This window comes from Mastigoproctus giganteus, chromosome 5 (assembly GCF_048544385.1).
Source record: "Mastigoproctus giganteus isolate SK-2022 chromosome 5, ASM4854438v1, whole genome shotgun sequence".
Taxonomy (NCBI): domain Eukaryota; kingdom Metazoa; phylum Arthropoda; class Arachnida; order Uropygi; family Thelyphonidae; genus Mastigoproctus; species Mastigoproctus giganteus.
In genome coordinates, this window is record NC_143579.1 from 74,763,787 (window position 1) to 74,786,985 (window position 23,199).

The 23,199-nt window shown below is 38.4% G+C and overlaps 1 protein-coding gene across 1 annotated transcript in view; it reads right to left on the bottom strand.

The window, feature by feature from the left end:
• The window catches only part of LOC150085497 (uncharacterized), a 333,972-nt gene that overhangs the window by 56,800 nt on the left and 253,973 nt on the right, over positions 1–23,199 (bottom strand). The window lies entirely within an intron of this gene.

The window sequence follows — 23,199 nt, forward strand, 5'->3', positions numbered from 1 at the left end:
TAGGTATACACTAAATAGAGAATCCGGAAAGCATAACATTTGTAAATAAGGTGATACCTTGACACTTGTGGACTTCTGTTAATTTGTATGCATTTAAACTGGAGAAATTTTGTATTGAGCATGTTAATGAGAATAAACTGCTCAGGACTTTTTTCTAAAGAGAACTGACATTCAAAGTCTTGAATGAGTAGAGACAATTAGAAAATAAAATCAATTGTTAAAAATCTTTTAACTTTCACTGAACAGTTGTCTATAAACATTAAGAGTTATGATTACAGTAGTTTAAATTTAAAACATGACTTAAAAAAGTTGACACTGTTAATTAAAGTGAAGTTAAGACAAAGTTAATGTTAATTATTTGGTTTAATAGGCAGAAAATAGTTTATGAAAGATTTGCACAATGTATGGAAAAAACTCATAGAACTGCTGTATTCTTGTTGTTATTTGGTTTTTAGGAGCATTAGCAACTAAGGCCATATCGCTCCAGGGATATGCGGTGGTCATTCCCTGACCTTTCAGCATCCTCTGTATTTGGTTGTCACAGGCTCGAACCCCGGTCTAATCAAGAAGTGTATGCTATGCACTGTTGCTACTGCCCACCTGGCTACGGAGGTGCCTGTATTCTTGTTGAAGAAAAGAATGACACAGACTTTAACACGCTGAAATAAATAGTTACGTTTTGAACTTGCAACTATTCATCATCATTTCAACAAAAGAGTAAAGAAAACTTGCGAATAAAAATAATTTAAATATTAATCTCAAATCATTCGAATTTTGAATTTTGTGAAATTTAAGCAGCTCTTACATGTTTCAAATTTAGAGGAAAAGAGCACTCAAAAAAACAGTAAGGAAACAAAGAGTAAACACAATTAGTATTTTTCAAACAGATACTGAATGCTACTCTTTCAAGTTAAACTCTCACAAATCCACGAGATTGATTTGTAAGTTTCCATAATTTGGGAACTCTGGGAAATCTGATGAGTACAATGTGTACAGAAAGGAAAGATAGGACAGGAAGGGAGGAGGGGTTATGCTGTTAGTTAAGAAACACATAAAATCTAAGGAAGTGCAGTCAACTGACATTGATGGTTGTTGTTGTTTGGTTTTTAGGAGCATTAGCAACTAAGGCCATATTGCTCCAGGATATGCGGTGGTCATTCCTTGACCTTTCCGCATCCTCCGTATTTGGTGGTGACGGGCTCGAACCCCGGTCTAATCAAGAAGCGTGTGCTACGCACTGCTGCTCCTTCCCACCTGGCTATGGAGGTGCCCGACATTGATTGACAATGCAGTGTTGAGTCAGTGTGGTGTGACATAAGCACTGGGAAAGGGAAAATGAAAGTAGCGTGTGTGTTATAGACTTAATGAATCTGATGAGTATAATGAGCAATTGTGCAGGGAAATAGAGTGGGCCAGTAAACCAGATTGTGTTATAATGGGGGATTTTAACTTCCCAGATATTGACTGGAACTTGTGGGTTGATCACTCGCACACTAGCAATACTTTTGTAGATTTATTGGATGACTGTTTTCTTCAGCAACATGTCTGAGAGGCAACCAGAGAGATTAATATTCTTAATCTGCACATGGAAGACTGCTGCACAAATTGGAGCAGTGTGGCATTGGAGGCAAGTTGCTGCTATGGATAAAGGGGTGGTTGAGGGGGAGAAGACAGAGAGTGGTAATCAATGGACACTGCTCATCGTGGACTAATGTTATTAGTGGAGTCCCTCAGGGTTCAGTATTGGGGCCTTTATTGTTTTCTGTATTTATAAATGATATTGATGATGGTATATCAGGCTTAATGTCCAAGTTTGCAGACGATACAAAGGTTGGCAGGGTTGTCAAGGACACTACTGACACTATGCTGCTGCAACAGGATTTGGAAAGGTTGAGCAGATGGGCTTCGAGGTGGCAAATGAAGTTTAACATTGACAAATGTAAAGTACTACATATGGGAAACAGCAACCCCAGAGCAACGTATCAACTCTGTGGTACTACACTGACAGTGGTAGAGAATGAAAGGGTCCTGGGGGTGGTGGTGCAGGCAGATATGAAGTTCTCTGAGCAGTGCAGACGAGCTGCAAGAGTAGCTCATGGTGTATTGTCAATGATATATAGAAATTTTTCTAGCAGGGATAAGGAGGTGATTATTCCCTTGTATAAGGCAATGGTCAGGCCACACCTAGAGTACTGTATACAGGCCTGGAGGCCTCATTTCAGGAAGGATGTAGAGCTGCTGGAACGAGTACAGAGAAGGGCAACTAGATTGGTGAATGGGACAAAGGGGTTCTCTTACGAAGAAAGGCTTAAGTTTTGCAAATTACAGTGTCTGGAAACTAGGCACCAGCGGGGTGATCTGATAGAGGTGTACAAAGCCTTGAATGGTTTGAGCATGCTCAATGCTGATGGGATTCTTCCTCTAGCTCAGAAAAATCACCTGAGAGGGCATAAATTCAAATTGAGGAAAGACAGATGTAGGATAGATGTGCGGAAATTTGCCTTTAGCCAGCGGGTGGTTGGTGGGTGGAACAGACTTCCATCCCTTGTCGTGGAAGTTGATAGCCTAAATAAGTTTAAGGCTCAGCTGGACAGGTATTTCGAACGAACAGAGGGGTGAAGTGGAAGTGGTTATTTTTATTTATTTATGTTACTTTTTTTTTTTTTTTTTTTTTTTTTTTTTTGGCTGATGCTGCATAAGCTTGCTTTCTTGCATCAAATGCCTCTACTAATGCTAATGCTAATGCTAATGCTAAATCTGATTATCACCAGTGATTCTTCATGCATTAAGAATCTGCAGATAAAAGAATCACTAGGTGCCAGTGATCACAGTGTACAGATGTGGGATTTACTTAAAGATGTAACTACCGTCAGGGGTAAAGGGAACAGTTTTTGCTTTCGTAAAGGTGACTACAGTGGTCTCACAGAATTTTTAAATTCTATACAGTGCGATCAACTGATGATGTTACCAATTGTGAATTCTAAATGGGAGACCTTCAGGGAATTAATGTTGGAGGATACTAGGCTATTCATACCAACTAAGAAATACTGTTCAGGGTTTAGTCCTAAATGGATATCAGATGAATTAATGTGGCTCATGGCAGAAAAGAAAAATGCATGGGATGCATATAAATTATCAGGTGACAGAGAAGCTTAAGGCAGATATAAGCTAGTCTGTAATCAAGTCACAAAGAAGATTAGGCAAGCGAAGGCAGATTACGAGAAATCTTTGGCAAGGGCTGCAAAGAAAAACAGCAGAGTTCTTTACTTATGTAAACTATAGAAAGAAAGGGATGAAACAGATTGGTCCACTTCACACAGATGGTTTGAATAGTGATGATCATGCTAAGATAGCTGATAAACTGAATGAGTATTTTGCATCTACATTCACACATGAGGAGTTATTCAAGGAGAGGAATGCTAGAAGTTTATTATCATTATTACTAGCCACATAGTGCAAGGAAATCTGAGGCTTATGCTGCACCAGCCAAAAAAAATTTTCCGAATTACCCTGTGTGAGAGAGAGAGAGAGAGAGAGAGAGAGAGAGAGAGAGAGAGAGAGAGAGAGAGAGAGAGAGAGAGAGAGAGAGAGAGTCAGCAGTAGTTGGGAATCACCAAGAAAGAGAAGAATGATGATATCTAAGCTCAGGACCTTGGGTGTGCCAAGCCCATACTCACCAGATATGAGCCCCTCGGGGTGTCAAACTCTAACAGAGAGCTACATGATTTTGTAATAACTGAGAGAAAAGTGGAGGAGAAATTGTTGAAGTTAAACATAAGGAAGGCACCTGGGGTAGATGGGATCTATCCAGTTATATCAAAGGAGGCAGTATAGGAAGTAAGCAAATCCTTAGCCAAAATTATAAAAGCTTTCCTGGACTCTGGGGAGGTCTGCATGGACTGGAGATGTGCAAATGTATCATCAATTCACAAAGGGGGTTCAAAAGGTGACACAAGTAAATACAGACCTGTTAGTTTGACTTCTGTTCCAGGGAAAATAACGGAGTCACTGATTAAGGAAGTGATGCAAGATCATCTAGATAAGACTGCAGTTAGAGTTGAGACACAGCATGGGTTTGTTAAGGGAAAGTCTTGTCGGACAAATTTCATTGGATACTATGATGTGGTGACAAAGGAATTGGATGCAAAGAATAATTTTGATATCATATACTTGGATTTTAGGAAAGCTTTTGATACCGTGGCACATGGAAGACTACTGTAAAATTCAAATTGAGGAGCAGCATGACATTAAAGGAAAGTTGCTACACTGGATAAAAGGATGACTGAGTGGGAGAAGACAGAGAGTGGTTATCAATGGGCACTGCTCTTCATGGACTAATGTTATTAGTGGAGTCACCCAGGGTTCAGTGTGGGCTTATTGTTGTTTTCGGTATTTATCAATGATAATGATAAAGGCATATCAGGGTTAATGTCTAAGTTTGCAGCTGACACGATGTTGGCAGGGTTGTTAATGACAGTTACTGTTAATGACAGTAATGATAGTATGCTATTGCAACAGGATCTGGAAAAGTTGAGCAGATGGGTTGAGAGGTAGCAACTGAAGTTTAACATTGTCAAATATAATACTGCATAAGGGTAGCATTTAACATTGACATTAGCATTTAACATTGAAGTTTAACATTGTCAAATATAATACTGCATAAGGGTAGCATTTAACATTGAAGTTCAACATTGTCAAATATAATACTGCATAAGGGTAGCATTAGTTCCAGAGTACCATATCAACTGAGTGGTATTGCACTCAGGGTAGTGGAGAATGAATAGAAACTAGGTGTAATTGTGCAGTCAGATATGAAGTTTTCTGAACAGTGCAAAAAGGCTGCAAGAGTAGCTCATGGTGTCTTGTCAATGATATACAGGAATTTTGCCAGCAAGAATAAGAGGGTGATTGTCCCCTTGTATAAGGTAATGGTCAGGCCACACCTTGACTACTGTATACAGGTCTGGAGGCCTCATTTTAGGAAGGATGTAGAGCTACAGAGAAAAGCAACGAGATTGGTGAGTGGAACAAAAGGTTGGTGTTACCAAGAAAGGCTTAAGTTCTGCAAATTGCAGCTTCTGGAGACTAGGCACCTGCGAGATGATCTATTTGAGGTGTATAAGGCCTTGAATGGATTGATCAAGCTTCATTCACAAGCACACTGTGGGTGACCAACCAGGTGTAAACCAATGGGATTCTTCTTGTTGGTTACATGATAATGGGATTCTTCCTCTTGATCAGATTACTCACTTCAGAGGGCATAAATTCAAATTGAGGAAAGACAATTGCAGAACAGATATGCAGAAATTCACCTTTAGCCAGTCAGGGGTTGATAGTTGGAACAAACTTCCATCTGTCATAGCGGAGGTCAGCAACTTAAATAAGTTCAAGGCAGAACTAGACAAACATTTGGATTGAATGGATGAGTGAAATGGGAAGGTTATTGGTTTTTTTTTTTTTTTTGTTTTTTTTTTGCTGATGCTATATATGCTTACTTTCTTGCATCATCATAGGAATTTGTAACTAAGGGGCAGAGAGTTAATGCTGTGTTCTATGTAGATGCTTTGAAGACTATTGAAGTGCATTTCCTAGTTGAGGCTGCAATTTTGAGAGAAAGGAAGCTGGTTCTTGTTGCACCACAATGCCCCCTCCTCATTCCACACTTGTTTTGAAGACATTTCTGATAAAATATGGCATTGAACTTTTAACCATCCACCCTACTCTGGCAATCTAGTACCAACAGACTTCTTCCTCTTTCCCAAAGTGTAAACTGCCCTCAAAGGAAAGAGATTTCATAATGTTGAGGGCATGAGGAAAAATATAACCACCAAACTGAATATAATTTTTAGAGACCCCTTTGCTGAAACTTTTAGAATGGTTTGAATAAGTGCATTCAATCAGGTGATGATTACTCTAAATAAAAATAAGACCATTTTTGAGCCCCTTCACTTTTCTGTTCTTTTTATTGTAACAGTTCAGGAACTTTATTGCCACATCTTGTGTGTACATGACTCAGAATGTACCACAGCATACAGGAACATCATTCTGGCTCATCAGTAATGCTATATACATATTTTTATTATTAATCAGTGTTCTGTTTCATAAAATTTTCCATTTTGACCACCAACATTTTTTTGCTTTCAACTCCAGTAGCACCTTGTAAATTCCTCAAACAGGCCTCTGGGGTTGGGTAAATTCATATTGTGATTTTTAAATGTTTCTCACCAACCACGTATTAAAATAAGACATGGAAACTGAAATTTTAAAAACTATATATTTACAATTAAAATAACTTTACAACTACAAATATAAAAATATTAAAAATATATATATATACATCAAATAAAATACATTAAAATACCGGGTTAAGAGCAATAAAACCGACTGTGGCTTTCGAAGGCTCCTGCCTTCTTCTTCAGCGGTAGCTTCCTTGTACTGCGGTGCATCCTAAGTACCAGCAGGTTCACGGTCTAAATCACGTGTTTCATCACCACGTGTTTTATTCTCCTGTGTACTGGGACCGGAAGCGGCTCGGGAGCACATCATATGAAATCGTTCATCCCTTCTGAGGATCATAGCCTCAAAGAGGGAATGAATCCGCAAACGCTTGTCTCTATTAATATTTTCTGTCGAATTAATCTGCAAACTCTCGAGCCACTTGCGGTCCCAGAACCTATGCACCCAATCAGTGATGATAGCTTCGTCTGGGGAGATCTGGTGTTGCTTCTCCCAAAAATGCTCGGCCACGGCGGACCTACCATAGTCTGCATTCCTTATTGCCTTAGAGTGCTCCCCCAGGCGTTCTTCGAGACGTCGCTTTGTTTCCCCTACTTCTTTGAGACGTCACTTTGTTTCCCCTACATATGCTTCTTTATCAAGGACCACCGTTAATCTACCCTTGTCCGTTGGTAAGATCACAATACTGTCATCTTGTTTGAGGCTAAGCTTGTTCCTAAGCTCCTAAGCATATCTAAGTAAAGCGTTAGATTTATTGAATGATCAAACAACTTATAAAGTCATTCAAAAAAGCCCATTGATGAATTTCGAATGTCAGGTAAATAGAATGGTTCAGGGTTGGTTAAAGTCCAACAAAATTTCCAAAGAGCAGTATTGGAAATTACATGCTACAGGGAGCCAAATACCGAGATTTTATGGCTTACCAAAAATACACAAAGTGGGTGTACCACTTAGGCCTATAGTGTCATTTATTGGCAGTCCAATGTATGCCTTGTCTGGTTTCCTGGCCAAAATACTGTCTCCATTAGTAGGAACTTCTGAATTCAGCGTCAAAGATAGTAAAGATTTTGTGCACTTCATAAGAAGTCAGCACACAGAAGAAAATGAAACTATGATATCTTTCGATGTGACATCGCTTTTTATGTGTATTCCTATCGACCATGGAGTACTTTGTGCACACATGGCCTTGCAGAAGGACATCACCTTGAGTAGTAGAATGCAATTAAGCTTAGAAGATATTTGTAAAGATATTGAACTATGCCTCTCAAACACCACCATGATTTTTGGTAATATTATGTATAGGCAGGTTAACGGTACAGCCATGGGCTTCCCTATTAGTGCATGGGGAAGCCCATGGCTGTACCGTTAGCTTCCCCACCTAGCTATGGAGGAGCTCGAGGCTAGAATATTTAATGGTCGAGATCTCCCTATGCATCCATGGAAGAGATCTCCCTATGCGTCCATGATACATTCTCAATCATTCAAAAGGGGAGTGAAAATGAAGTGTTAAATTTTTTAAATGGCTTCTCCCCATTCATACAATTTACCTGGGAGGTAGAGGAAGAAGGAATTTTGCCATTCCTTGATGTATTGGTCTGTAGAGAAGGCTAACAACTAAAAACTAAAGTCTATAGGAAACCGATGTGCACAGGCCAGTACTCGCACTATAATTCTGCTCAGACCAAATCATCATAGGAACAGTGTGGTTAGAGCATTAATAGACAGGGCAAAATCGCACTGTAGTACCTCCAAGGATAGGAAAGAAGAATATGAACGTGTCATGGCAGATCTTACAAAGTGTGGCTACCCCCACAGGATTATACAAAAGTATATTGGAGAAAATCAGAGGAGAGGTGAACCCTTCACGCCAATAGCTACTGCATACATTCCCTACTATCTGGGCGTAACTGAGTATATAACTAGGGTACTAAGAAATTATCAGACACGTTGTGTGCAGATTCCAGGCCGGAAGCTGCACACAATCGTGTCACAAGTAAAAGACCCTATTCAAAAAAGAGAATGCTAGTGGGGTCGTTTACAGTATTAAATGCCCTGATTGTGGGGAATGTTATGTAGGGGAAACAAAGCGATGTCTCAAAGAACGCTTGGGGGAGCACACTAAGGCAATAAGGAATGCAGACTACGGTAGGTCCGCCGTGGCCAAGCATTTTTGGGAGAAGCAACACCAGATCTCCCCGGACGAAGTTATCATCACTGATCGGGCGCACAGGTTCTGGGACCGCAAGTGGCTCGAGAGTTTGTTTGGATTAATTCGACAGAAAACATTAATAGAGACAAGGGTTTGCGGATTCATCCCCTCTTTGAGGCTACGATCCTCAGAAGGGATGAACAATTTCATATGATGCGCTCCCGAGCTGCTTCCAGTCCCAGTATACAGGAGAATAGAACACGTGGTGATGAAACACGTGATTTAGACCGTGAACCCGCTGGTACTTAGGATGCTGTTTGTTTGTTATTTGGCTTTTTAAAAGCATTAGCAACTAAGGCCATATTGCTCCGGGATATGCGGTGGTCATTCCCTGACCTTTCCGCTTCCTCAGTATTTGGTGGTGACGGGCTCGAACCGCGGTCTAATCAAGAAGCGTGTGCTATGCAGTGCTGCTCCTTCCCACCTGGCTACGGAGGCACCACTTAGGATGCACCGCAGTACAAGGAAGCTACCGCTGAAGAAGAAGGCAGGAGTCTTCGAAAGCTACAGTCGGTTTTATCGCTCTTAACCCGGTATTTTAATGTATTTTTTTTATGTATATATATATATATATATATATTTTAAATATTTTTAGTTGTAAAGTTATTTTAATTGTAAATATATAGTAGTAAATATATAGTTTTTAAAATTTCAGTTTCCGTGTCTTATTTTAATACGTGGTTGGTGAGAAACATTTAAAAATCACAATAGTACCTTGTAAATTTTGCTTTGTTTGTTTGTTTGTTATTTGGTTTTTAGGAGCATTAGCAACTAAGGCCATGTTGCTCCGGTATATGCGGTGGTCATTCCCTGACCTTTCTGCATCCTCCGTATTTGGTGGTAACGGGCTCGAACCCCGGTCTAATCAAGAAGCATGTGCTGCGCACTGCTGCTCCTTCCCACCTGGCTACTGAGGCGCCGTAAATTTTGCAATTAGTACTGAGCCCTTACAAGTTTTTTTTTTTTTTTTTTTTGACACTTAATACCATATGAATCTACTGGTAGTAAAGTGCACAGATCATCAACTACTGCGTAATAATTATGAAAGATTCTGTCAGAATACAGCAACATTTATACCACTGAAATTATATAGGGTAGAGCTCATCCTGGGAAAATTTGCTGAGCAACACAATGCTTGAAAGTTTCTGAAGGTGAGCAATATGCTATAATTGCCAAGTCCATAACTGAGAAATGCATGCCCAACAAAATTATTGCAGCTATTTTTAATTCTAAAACATTAAATCATATTCCATGTGGATCAAGACTAAAACATTCAGCAAGCAACCAATACTCATGCAAATTATTGAGTAAACATAGCTAAAGCTCCTATCTTCAGCACTGAAACAAAAAAAGTTGGGTACCATAAACTACACTGTTGATTAGCTACCCTTAGCAACAACCAAGCTTGCAGTGCTAGAAAAGGTCTCCAAAATTTCCTTACATCATTTCTAGTACAGTTACATGTGTACCTCCCTGACATTTAAACTGTCAAAATAGGCTGGCAGTGGTTAACATGTCTGGCCACAACTAGGTTGTGGGTTCGAGTACATACACTGCCAAATATGGTTGGCCCATTGTGAGCTGTGGTGCTGAAAACCTAGCTGCCTTTAATATTTCAGTAAGTTTGCAATTACAATAATGTGTAAACCCTTCTGGCCTCAACCATATTAAAAATAAATGGAAATTTATTTATTTATGAAAAGAACCATAAACATGGAGATCACCCAAGCACTGCATTGGTTTGGTAGTTTACAAAACATCTGATCTGTTAATTAACTGCAGAGCCATCAACAGTTAACCACTGACATCAAGTGGACCAATGTGATTCAACCACTTCCTTCTACTTTTAATATAAGCATAGAAGTCTTTGCTGCTGTTCAACTGAATTCTTTGCCAGAGACTTCTCATAATCTCCCTTAGCTTGCTTGACCTCCTTTGTGACTTGATTACAGACTAATTTATATCTACCATAGGCTTCTGTCTCACCTGCTAAATATGTATCCCACGCACTTTCCTTCTCTGCCATGCATCTCAATAGTTCATCTGACATCCATTTAGGTCTAAGCCTTGAACAGTATTTCTTTGTTGGTATGAAAAGCCTATGTAGCTTGTATGATTATTTCCCTGAATGCTTCCCATTTATAATTTTTTGTTGGTGACATCATTAGTTGGTCCCACTGTATAGAATTTAAAACCTGTCTGAGACCACTGTAATCTCCTTTACAAAATCAAAAATCCTTCCCTTTATCCTTGATTATAGTTATATCTTTAAGTAAATCCCACATTAATACTGTGATCACTGCCATCTTGTGGTTCTTTTATCTGCAAGTTTTTAATGAATGAAGAATCACTGCTGATGATGGAGAATATTGCTCTCTCCTGTTGCCTCTCTAACAAGCTGCTGTAGAAAACAATCATCCAATAAATCTATAAAAGTCTTGCCAGTGTGTGTGAATGACCAACCCACAAGTTCCAGTCAATATCTGGAAAGTTAAAATCCCCCATTATAAGATATTCAGGTAGTAAAGTGCACAGATCACTATTTTTCTGTACAGTTGTTTTTTGTACTCATCACAGTCATGTGGCCTATAACACACTCCTATTCTCATTTTTGTTTTCCCAGTGCTTATATCACATCAAACTGATTCAACTAGCCATCCATGTCTCTCAGAGTCGAAACTAGTCAATCCTACACCTTGGTCAAAAGTGTTATAAGTACACCCCCATTATAAGCAGGTAGTCAATCTTTCAGTAGCGTAGCTAGGGTCGTTGATGCCTGGGGGGCAACATGCCTTCCTAGCCCCCCTTGATTGTGATAGATAATTCCTTCAGTTTGCACTCCTGAAGCTCGCCGCCTGGGGAAAATTCCCCTTCCATACTCCTCCCCCCTTGCTACGCCTCTGCAATCTTTATGAATTTATAAAAATTATTATTGCAACAGTCTACGATTTCCATATATTTATTAATAAAGTAATTTAAATAATATAATGAATATAACAAAACAAAAATATCAAAGAAAAAGAAATTTACAAATATTCATTTACACAGAATTTAATTCTATATAAACTACAAAGAAAATACATATAACTACGACGAAATTAGAAACCCAGATAGTTTATTATTATTATTATTATTATTATTATTATTATCATTATCATCATTAGCCATATGGTGCCAGGAAGCCTGAGGCTTTTTCTGCACCAGCCAAAAAAAAATTTCAGAGTTACCCTGAGAGAGAGAGAACAAGAGTCCAGTAGTCCTTGGTTATAAGACAAACAGACATACACAGTAATAATAATAAGCAAGTTAAAAATACTACAAAACATTAACTAGACATTTACCATTAACAGACTTGAACTTTTATTTAAAAACAAAATCCATTCTTCGGTTTATATTTGTGGAAAATAGATTAATAACTTTTTCATTCAAGTTTAGTGCACTGTTGACCAAGCTTTTCTCTATTGAAAGCACTGCTTCAGCATTTAGCCTTTCCTGATTCATAGTGCTCCTTAATAATATTTTTATTCTTTTTAATGTCGAATGGCAGCGTTCAGGCATTGAGGTAGTCATCGGAATGATCAAAAGAACTTTTATGAGTTTTGTAAGTTCACCAAGAACTTCAGCTATATTCTTTTCTGAGATAAATTTCAGCAAGTCAGTTAATTTACAATAATTGTGTATATCATGTCTGCTATAGAAAACTTGTAATTCCATAAGATGTTTTTCTTTATCAATCATGGGATATGCCTCAGTAGTCTCCCGTACCTCTTCTATGGGCATTTTTGTACGAAAAATAACAAAGTTCTACTTGTTAAACAATTTAGCAGCAATTAATTGCTTTGTAAAAGAATATCTCTCACCTATATCAACAATTATATAGTCACATACTTCCTTCGCTTCAATCGCTTGAGTGTTTTTGAAGGATTTTCACAGTACATTGAATTCCTGATTTTCAGAATGGCTTTTAAAGTTTCCTATATATTCATGTATTTTAACTGCCTAAATTTCTCGAGATTGCATTTGATTACAAATAACTTCCATGTGAGGCATTATCTGATGGAAAAGTTCTAACCAGAATTCAAATTTTTCATTACTCAAGATGTGCAAAATTCCAGTTGCTTCTGAAATCATCTTATCTGTTTTTGCTGTCACTTGTAAGTTCCTCCATGCACTTTTTTAAGGATTCAAAATTTTAATAAATGCTGTTCACGGTGCATATATTGACCTTCCCCCATCTCGTAACCGTGTTGCCTGACCTTACTCCATCCCGTAGGGGAAGGTCAGGCAACACGGCTGTTCATATGCTACTTGCTGCATTTCTCATCATCAGATTCAGTTGGTTTGCATAGCAGTGAATAAAATGTGCATTTTTGTACACTTTGTTTAATTTAGTCTGAACTCCCCCTTTCTTGCCTTTCATCACACTTGTGCCATCAATGTCTGAGCAACCAATTTTTGAGTATTTCCTTTGAGGATTACAGCTAACTGATCTAGAATGCACTTTGATATTCCATCTGCCGTTTGGTTTTCCAGAATGAAAAAACCCAAAAAAACGCTTAAAAATGTCTCCATTCAGTTCATATCTCAGAACAATTACCATTTGTATATGTTCTGAAACATCTGTTGTGTCAGATGACAGCTACAAATGAAGCTTTTTTAATTTCTCTTTTTATTTCATCTTGGCAGATTTGCAGCAGAGTCAAAAAATCATTCTGAATAGTTTTTGAAATGCCTTTAAATGCTGCATTACTTTCTAAATGTTTTTTTTAAATTGGAATCTAATGTACAGACAAAGTTTATTAATCCTCTGATTATTCTTGAATTCTTAGAATCATTTTTTTTTCGTCATATCCATGTAAAGAAATTTCAAACTGTCCACAAAATTTAATGTGGTCTATTATTTTAGATAATACCTCGCGATTCTTCGTAACTTTTCTGTTATGTCTGCAGATCGAAAGTCTGCAAACGAGGCAGTGTTAGGTGGGTCGGAAAACTGCTATCTTGGGGGGATACATGGACTAATATATTAACAGTAGCCGCTGGCAGAGGTGAAAGTGATTTTTGCACTGCTTCTATTGGAATGAGCAGCAGCCTTGAAAACAAGATGCAGAGTATTTCAGAGACTGCTGGAAGTCATTGCAGTACAAGTAAACATATGGGTTGTGTTAGGGTAGCTAAGAATAGGAACAGGTGCATGTATACTTGCGTGTACACCAATGCTAGGAGTTTGGTAAATAAATTTGAAGAATGTGAGGTGTTGGTCAAAACATCAAAGGCAGATACTGTTGGGATATCTGAGATCTGGTGTCACACAGATATAAGGAATGTAGAACTGGAAGGATAGACAGGATAGAAAGGGAGGAGTGGTTATGCTATTAGTTAAGAAACACATAAAATCCAAGGAAATGCAGCCAGTCGATATCGCTGGGCAATGCAGTGTCGCGTCAGTTTGGTGTGACATAAGCACTGGGAGATCAAAATTGAGAGTAGGAGTGTGTTATTGGCTTAATGACTCTGATGAGTATAATAAAAAAAACTGTACAGGGAAATAGAGTGGGCCAGTAAATCAGAGAGTCTTATAATGGGAGATTTTAATTTCCCAGATATTGATTGGAATTTGTGGGTTGGTCACTCACACACTAGCAAGGCTTTTGTGGATTTATTGGATGATTGTTTTCTACATCAGCATGTTCAGGAGGCAACTAGAGGGAGTAGTACTCTTGATCTGATTATCAGTAGTGATTCTTCGTGCATTAAGAATCTGCAGATAAAGGAACCACTCAGTGTCCGGATCACAGTGTGCTGAGGTGGGATTTACTCAAAGAAGTAACTACCATCACGGGTAAAGGGAAGGGTTTTTGCTTTCGTAAAGGCGACTACGGTGGTCTGAGACAGTATATAAATTCTATACAGTGGGACCAACTGATGATGTTACCAATAGCAAATTCAAAATGGGAAGCATTCAAAGAATTAATCTTGGAAGCTGCTAGGCTTTACATACCAACTAAGAAATATGGTTCAAGGTTTAGGCCTAAATGGATGTCAGATGAAATAATGAGACATGTGGCAGAGAAGAAAAATGCATGGGATACATATAAATTAATGGATGACATGGTTGTTGGTTGGTTGTTGTTGGGTTTTTTTTGGCACAAAAGCAACTTTGGCCATATTGCGCCTATCTATTAATGTTTATGTGACAAGGAAGTTTATATTTCTTAAATATGATTTATATCTGGTCAAAATATCCTATTAATTTTAAATAAGTGAATATATTTTCAATGTTGGAGTTATCGCCTAGGATTTGTGATAAGGTCAGAGAATCTTGGAAATTTATAGGGAGATGGAAGGCTGACTGTCGGGCCATGTGATATTGTGGACATTCTATAAGGAAATGTTTTACAGTGAGTTGACAAGAACAGTGAAAACATTCTGGGGGGTTTGCTTTGATGAGTAAGTGAAAGTGCGTGAGATGAGTATGTCCAATGCGCAGTCTGGTTAAAATGACTTCTTCGTGCCGATTTTTACGAAGACTCGATTTCCATGGCTGAAGTTCATGTTTTATTTGAAACAGTTTATTGTTTGATTCATTTTGCCACATTTGTGACCACTGTGTATGGAGAATTTGTTTTATAATAGGCCTGTAATCAAAATGTGGAACTTTGTAAAGCCTTAGGTTTGTGTTTGTAGGATTCTTTGCTGCTCTATCGGCTTTTTCATTACCTTCAATGCCTGTATGTCCTGGAATCCAACAGAATTTTACTTGCCTCATTTTACTTTTGAGTTTCACAAGATGAGTTTGTATCTGATGAAGAATGGGATGCGATGGAGTCTGCCTTTGTTGCAGAGCGTGTATTGCACTCAATGAATCTGTATATATGAGATGTTTCAGATGCGGGGAAGATGGTATGTATTTTAAGGCCATTAGTATGGCGAATAGCTCGGTAGAATAGCTGCTGCATTGGTTTGGGAGTTGCTGTGAGATAACAGTGTGTGGAAATACCACTGCAGCACCAACTTTGGTGTCTGTTTTAGAGCCATCTGTATATATATGAAGGTAGTCAGAGAACTGTGATAAGTGGGCTGCATGCATCTGTTTTATGTTGACATTTGCCAGAGTGCTTTTTCCCCATTGTTGAAAGTAAGTGTCGCAGTTAGGCGTGAAAGTGTACCATGGTGGAATACTTATGCTATTATCCTCGTGTATGTTGTCAAAGCTTAGGCCCCATTTTGAAACTATTTCTTTTAGTCGTATTCCAGCTGGTTTATTTACTGTAGGTTTATTGTTGTAGAGAATTTCCCACTGTGGGTTAAAAAGATACTGCCAAGTAGGATGATGAGGAAGACTTCGGATTTTAATTGCATAGTTTAATAGCAGCATTTGCCTCCGGAGATATAGTGAGGGCTCGTGGGTCTCTGCATATAAACTTTGGACTGGTGAAGTTCTGTATGCTCCTAAGGAGATTCGTAAGGCACTATGATGTATGGTATCGAGCCATTTGATGACACTTGGTCTACACGAACTATACACAGGGGCTCCATAGTCTAGTCTTGATCTGATTATAGCATGGTATAGGTGAAGTAGTGTGAACCGATCAGCTCCCCACTTCATTGCAGAAAGAACTTTGAGAATATTTAGTTTTTTTTTGACAGGTTGTTCGGAGGCATTTGATGTGATCCAAAAAGTTAAGTTTTTTATCTAGAATGAGGCCAAGGAAACGTATACTATTTGCTAGAGGTATCAGCTGGTTTTCTAGTCTTATTTCTGGATCTGGGTGCATTTTTCGCTTTCTACAGAAATGTATGGCCACTGTTTTTTGTTGTGATATTCTATAGCCATTGTTTTTATTCCATAATTCTATTTTTTTCACTGTGCTTTGTAACTGCCTTTCAATCATGTTCATGTTTTGTGAATGGCATGAAATAGTAACATCATCTGCATATAGGAATGTTTCCACTGTTTTTGGCAAGTCTTTTGTAATAGAATTTATTTTGATTGAAAACAAGGTTGCACTCAGTACTGAGCCCTGAGGAACTCCTTCTTCCTGAGTATATATTTGTGACAGATTGTTTTGATATTTTACTTGGAAGGTTCTGACTTTCAGGAAATTTTTTACTAAGAGTGGTAAGTTGCCTCGCAAACCAATGCTGTGGAGATCTTTAAGAATGCCGTATCGCCAGGTAGTATCAAAGGCCTTTTCTATGTCGAGACTGATCATTATTAGATGTTCATTCCTTAGAAAAGCATTTCGGATATTTGCTTCTGCTTTTATCATGGGATCTAGAGATGATCTATTTTTACGAAAGCCGTATTGATTTATGTTAAGTACATTATGTGTTTCTAAAAACCAGGTTAATCTGTTGTTCACCATTTTCTCGAGGATTTTCCCAAGGCAACTTGTTAGTGCTATTGGACGATAACTTGTGGGAATTGTATGATCTTTGCCAGGTTTAGGAAAGGCAATTACAAGGGAGTGAAGCCAGGAATTTGGATAGTAGTTTTCCATGTAAATTCTATTGTATAGCATAAGCAAAGCCTTTAGAGATTTTTGATTAAGTTGTTGGATCATTTCATAGTGAACTCCATCAGGACCTGCTGCACTCTTTCTAGACTTAGCCAGAGCTTTTTGCAATTCTTCTATGTTGAAAGGTTGGTTATATGGTAGTTGTTGGCTGGTATTAAAGTTTAGTCTGTATTTTTCAGCTACAGTTTTCGTTTTCTGAAAGGATGGGGTATATGCCGATACTGCTGATATATTTGCAAAAGTAGTTGCAAGTAAGTTTGCGATTTCCTTGGAGTTAGTTATTTCCTGTCCATTCCAGATTATTAGTGGAGTTGGGACTGAAAGAAATTTCCCATTAAGTCTTCTGATTTTGTTCCATATGACACGGGTATCTGTATTTTTATTAATTGTGGAGGCGAATCGTATCCATGAATCCTTTCTACTTTTACGCTGGATATATCTTGCTCTGGCTCTAGCTTTTTTAAAATTTATGAGGTTGATGGAAATGGGATACTTTCGGAAGAGATTCCAAGCCTTATTCTTCTCTCTTTTGGCTATCCTGCATTCTTCATTCCACCATGCTGTGTCATGTTTATGATGTTTTCCAGATGACCGAGGAACTGTGGCTTCAGCTGCTATTAAAATTTGGTTTGTGACATGAGCTGTAGCATTGTCTATGGGCTGAGTGGTGATTATTTGTTCATCTATTGCTGCAATTGTTTTATATTTAGTCCAGTTAGCTTTATGGAATCTCCATCTTTTTTGGCCATCGTGATGTGCAACATCATTTGTTAGTATTTTGCAGACCACAGGAAAATGGTCGCTATTCAGTGGATTCTTCAATATTGACCATTCAATCAATGGGTATAGAACAGGTGAACATATGGATACGTCAATTGCGGAGGCTGTTCCAGTGGGCAAATGGATGTATGTCTCAGTACCAGTGTTAAGGAGAGAGAGATTTTGCTCTTCCAGTAATTTCTCAATCAATTTACCACGTTTGTCTTGATGACAGGATCCCCACATGGGATGGTGACTATTTAAATCTCCCATGATACAGACCGGGGGTGGTAGCTGGGTTACTAATGCTTCTAGGTCGGAATATGCATACTCTTGATTTGGGGGAAGGTAGAGTGAGACCAGTGAGAAAGTAAACTGGATTGAGACTCTTACTGCAACTGCTTCCAAAGATGTTTGTAGTTGGAGGCGTTTACATGGAATTTTGGAGTCAATTAGAATTGGCACTCCACCGTGAGCTCCACAGGAAAGGCATCGGTCTTGTCTATAGGTACCGTAACGGTTCACTGCTGTGTTTACTTGTGGAGTTAGGTTAGTTTCTTGAAGACATATACCTATGGGGTGATATTTATCGATTAGGTTGCGAATGTCATCAATGTTGCTGCGGAAACCTTGACAATTCCACTGTATTATTGTGCGCATTATATTGGCTTTGTAGTTGTATTTGTTTCTGACTTTTTACGAGTAGGGGTTTGCTTGGATCGCTCAGGCTTTTTCTCTTTTCTGGGAAAGATTGGGCGAACTTCCATCTCTTCCTCAGCATGTATCTCTAAGATTGGTTCTTCTGGGACTTCTTTTTCACATGTATCCATATGATCATGGACAGGGAGTTTGTCATCCACATCTATGTTTTTAGTATTTATGGTTGGCCGTGACGTGGAAGGCATTGTTGGAGGAATTGTAACAGGTGTATTTATGGCTTGATTAGAAGTTGAGATTGAAGATGATTTTGCTGATGGAGCTAGGATTGAGCGAGCCCAATCAGAAATAGAGATGTTTGGGGGAATTGTAACGTTGGTTTGAACTGAAGTGGTAGTGGTGGTGACAGCAGTTATTTGTTTATGCTGTTGGACAGTTGCTGCATATGAGCGTGTTGTTGTAATTGGTGATATTTGTTTCTTTGCCTCAGGGTAGGAGACTTTGTGCTCAGTTTTATACTTCTGAATCATTTTTTCTTTTTTCCATGTTTCACAGTCTTTAGAGTAAGCGGAATGGTTGCCTCTACAGTTTGGACACTGTAGGATTTGTGCAGAACATTCGGTATGGGTATGGTCTTTAGATCCACATGAAGCACATACAGCAATCCCTCGACATACTGTCTGTGAATGCCCAAATTTTTGACATTTATAACATCTGATTGGGTTCGGTATATATGGTCGGACATGACAGTTCAAATATCCAGCTTTTACAGATGTTGGTGGATTTGGCAAGTTGAAAGTTAGTATAATGTTTCTGGTTGGAAGCAGTGAACCATCCTTTTTAATTAGTATTCTTTTTACCTGAATAACATTTTGTTCTGAAAGCTCTTGTTTGATTTCTTCCTCGGATACATGTAAAAGATCCCATTCTGTTATAACTCCTTTTGAGTAGTTTAAGGTGGCATGAGGTGATACTTCTATGGGAGTTCCTCCAAGTGTTTTCAATTTAAGTAGCTTGTCAGAATGCTTGGATTGAGTTGTTTCAACAAGCAGGTCACCTGATTTTAGTCTGCGAACCATTTTTGGTGAGCCAGCGATGTTCTCTAAACTTTTCTGAATCAGAAAAGGAGAAAAGCTTGCTGACTGGCTGGTCAGTCAAAGAATGTATTATGAGGAAATGAGGCCAGATATTCTGGTCTGTATCCTTCTTTTGTCTCTTAGCAAAGGAAGGGGTATAATCTTCCTGCTCTCTAGAATGTGATGGGGCATTGAGCCCGCAAGAGTCAGTGTTGGTATAGTCCATCTTTGCTCCTTTTAGCCCTTGGCAGAGAGACTTTTCTGCCAAGATTTCCGGCCCCGCCACGGGGAGGCAGGAGCAGTGCCTGGTGTGACCAAGCGAAAATTAGTAGGTATTAGTAATATACTAGGAGAAAAAAGAAAGGTGGCTTTCCTTCCTTGCTCTGTACAGGGACTTTTGTTACGAGAGCTGTTATAAAATGAATAGATTTTTTAACGATAACAACAAAAAGGAACTGTAAATCGCTTTCCGGAAATCGCACTGGAAGTACTGAGAAGTCGCTTAGTCACAATCGCTTGGCACCCGGGGCCGGATGACATGGAAGTCTATGATAGATATAAGCTGGTCTGTAGCCAAGTCACAAAGGAGGTTAGGCAGGCGAAGGCAGATTATGAGAAATCTTTGGCAAAGGATGCAAAGAAAAACAGCAAACAGTTCTTTACACATGTAAACTCTAGAAGGAAGGGGATGAATCCGATTGGTCCACTGGATATCAATGGTTCAACTGTTGATAATCCTACTCAGGTGACTAACAAACTAAATGAGTATTTTGCATCTACATTCCCATATGAGGAGTTATTCAAGGAGGGGAATGCCAGAGGTGAACTAAACTCTGGCAGTGAGCTAGATGATTTTGTAATAACTGAGAGGAAAATGGAGGAGAAATTGTTGAAGATAAACATAAGAAAGGCACCTGGGGCAGTGGGATCTATCCAGTTATATTAAAGGAGGCATCAAAGGAAGTAGGCAAACCCTTAACCATAATCATGAGAGCTTCCTTGGACTCAGGGGAGGTACCCATGGACTGGAGATGTGCAAATGTTACCTCAATTCACAAAGGAGGATCAAAGGGCAACACAAGTAATTATAGACCTGTTGGTTTAACTTCTGTTCCAGGGAAATTAATGGAGGCACTGGTTAAAGAAGCACTGCAGGATCATCTGGACAAGATTTCAGTTATAGATCGGACACAGCATGGGTTTGTTAAAGGGAAGTCTTGTCTGACCAATTTGATTGGATACTATGATGTGGTCACAAAGCAACTGGATGCAGGGAATGGCTTTGATATCATATACAGCAGACTCTCAATTTACCGGGATCAGATTAACCAGGACGCTTCAAGATTCCAAATTAAAAAAAAAAAAAAAAAAAAAAAATCAACCAGAAATCATAAAATTAAAGTAATAACTAGAATAGGTATAAACAGATATTTTAAAAGTTGTAAATAAGGGACAACAAACAGCATTATAAGTCATCATTGAGAGATTAGTGTGTCTATTAGCTTGTAACCCCCACTGTCTTCACACTCCTCGCTCCAAAAAAAATATATATATATAAATAAAAAGACCAAATGTTTAGTTTGTTTTAGTGCGTCGCATAGATTGTTTTGTTTCGTCAAAACGCAAAAGGACAAATTTTGTTTCGTTATTTACGTCAGTAATGTCGTAATTTTTATATATATTTTATTTATTATTTTTTTGTTTAGAAATTGCGAAATGATGGGCAAATGCAAGAGTTGTGAAACTTGAAATTAATCAAAAGTTTGAAAACGATGCATCTGTTAAATCTCTAATGAACCATTATAATTTTGGTGACCAAACTATATGCGACACTGTAAAATATAAAGGGAAGCTATGAGATTTAAAATCAAAGTCGTAAAAAATAAAGGATAGTATTGTATTGGACACATGAGTAGTACATGGTAAGTTTTTTCATATTTTATCTATCGTCATACTTTTTACATAGGTTGCTGAACAATTTTCAATACAGTTCCCGACTTATGTAGCTTCAGACTTATTTTACGTTATTTATATGACTAAAGATTTCAGTGAAGGGGACACACATTTCACCATAATAACGTAAAATCCAGAATTCCAGCTCTTGATATTATCGCAAATACAATAAGATCGGGTTTACTACCCATTTATAATAGATTGCATTAACAGAAAAGCCCAAGAAACTGGAAACTGCAAATTGTATTTTATTATTTTATGGTAGTGACTTCCAGAAATGTGCTTTAGTAAAATGCGAGCTTGCGTGGGGTTATAAGTGAGTTTTCGCCCTGTGAAGTTCTTTTCAGAAAATTTAATTTTGACTGTTATCATGGTGCTGACTAAGAGAATAAGTGACAGCGGTACTAGTAAATCTACCAAGAAAAGGAAAGCGATCAAGTTGGATCAGAAAATTAAAATAATAAGGATATATGAAAATGGCCAAACATCAACAAATATTGTGCGGAATTCAAATTTGTCGGTGGCAACAGTGAACACAATAAAGGAGAAAGACAGAATACAAGAAGTGGTGAAGGGATCGGCACCATTGAAGTCAACTATAATAACCAGGGATACATATCAGTTTTTACAGTACAATAACATACTTGTTTTCTTCCTTTTATGTTTTCTTTTCTTTTCTTATGTGTCACTCTGGCTACTTCACCTCTGTCCACAGATAAATTTTTTAATTGAACTAATTAAAAATATATAACTATTTTTCTTCATTCGTCTGAGGATATTATGTGGTTTTTGTAATTTTGGCATATCAGGGATATAGTAGCAATATTTTGTTAGTCATTCTCGAGTTACGTAAAACTCGACTTACATAAGAAGACCTGGTATGTATCTTATGTATGTCGGGGGCTTACTGTATTTTTGGATTAACTGGGAAATCGATTATCCGGGAATTCGTTTTTACCATCTATCCTGGAAAATCGAGAGTCTACTGTATTTGGATCTTAGAAAAGCTTTTGATACTGTTGCACATGGAAGACTGCTGCACAAATTGGAGCAGTGCGGCATTGGAGGCAAATTGCTGCTTTGGATAAAGGGATGGTTGAGTGGGAGAAAACAAAGAGTGGTAATCAATGGACACTGCTCTTTGTGGACTAATGTTATTAGTGGAGTCCCTCAGGTTTCAGTGTTGGGTCCATCATTGTTTTCTGTATTTATAAATGATACTGATGATGGTATATCAGGCTTAATGTCCAAGTTTGCAGATAATAAGCAGGTTGGCAGGGTTGTTAATGACATTAATGACAGTATGCTGCTGCAACAGGATCTAGAAAAGTTGAGCAGATGGGCTGAGAGGTGGCAAATGAAGTTTAACATTGACAAATGTAAAGTACTACATATGGGAAGCAGTAACCCCAGAGTAACGTATCAACTCTGTGGTACTACACTGACAGTGGTTGAGAATGAAAAGGACCTGGGGGTAATTGTGCAGGCAGATATGAAGTTTTTTGAGCAGTGCAGACAGTCTGCAAGAATAGCTCATGGTGTCTTGTCAATAATATACAGGAATTTTTCTAGCAGGGATAAGGAGGTAATTATCCCCTTGTATAAAGCAATGGTCAGGCTACACCTTGAGTACTGTATAGGTCTGGAAGCCTCATTTTAAGAAGGATGTAGAGCTGTTGGAAAGAGTACTGAGAAGGGAAACAAAATTAGTGAATGGAACAAAGGGTTGCTCTTACGAAGAAAAGCTTAAGTTTTGCAAATTACAGTGTCTGGAGACTAGGCACCT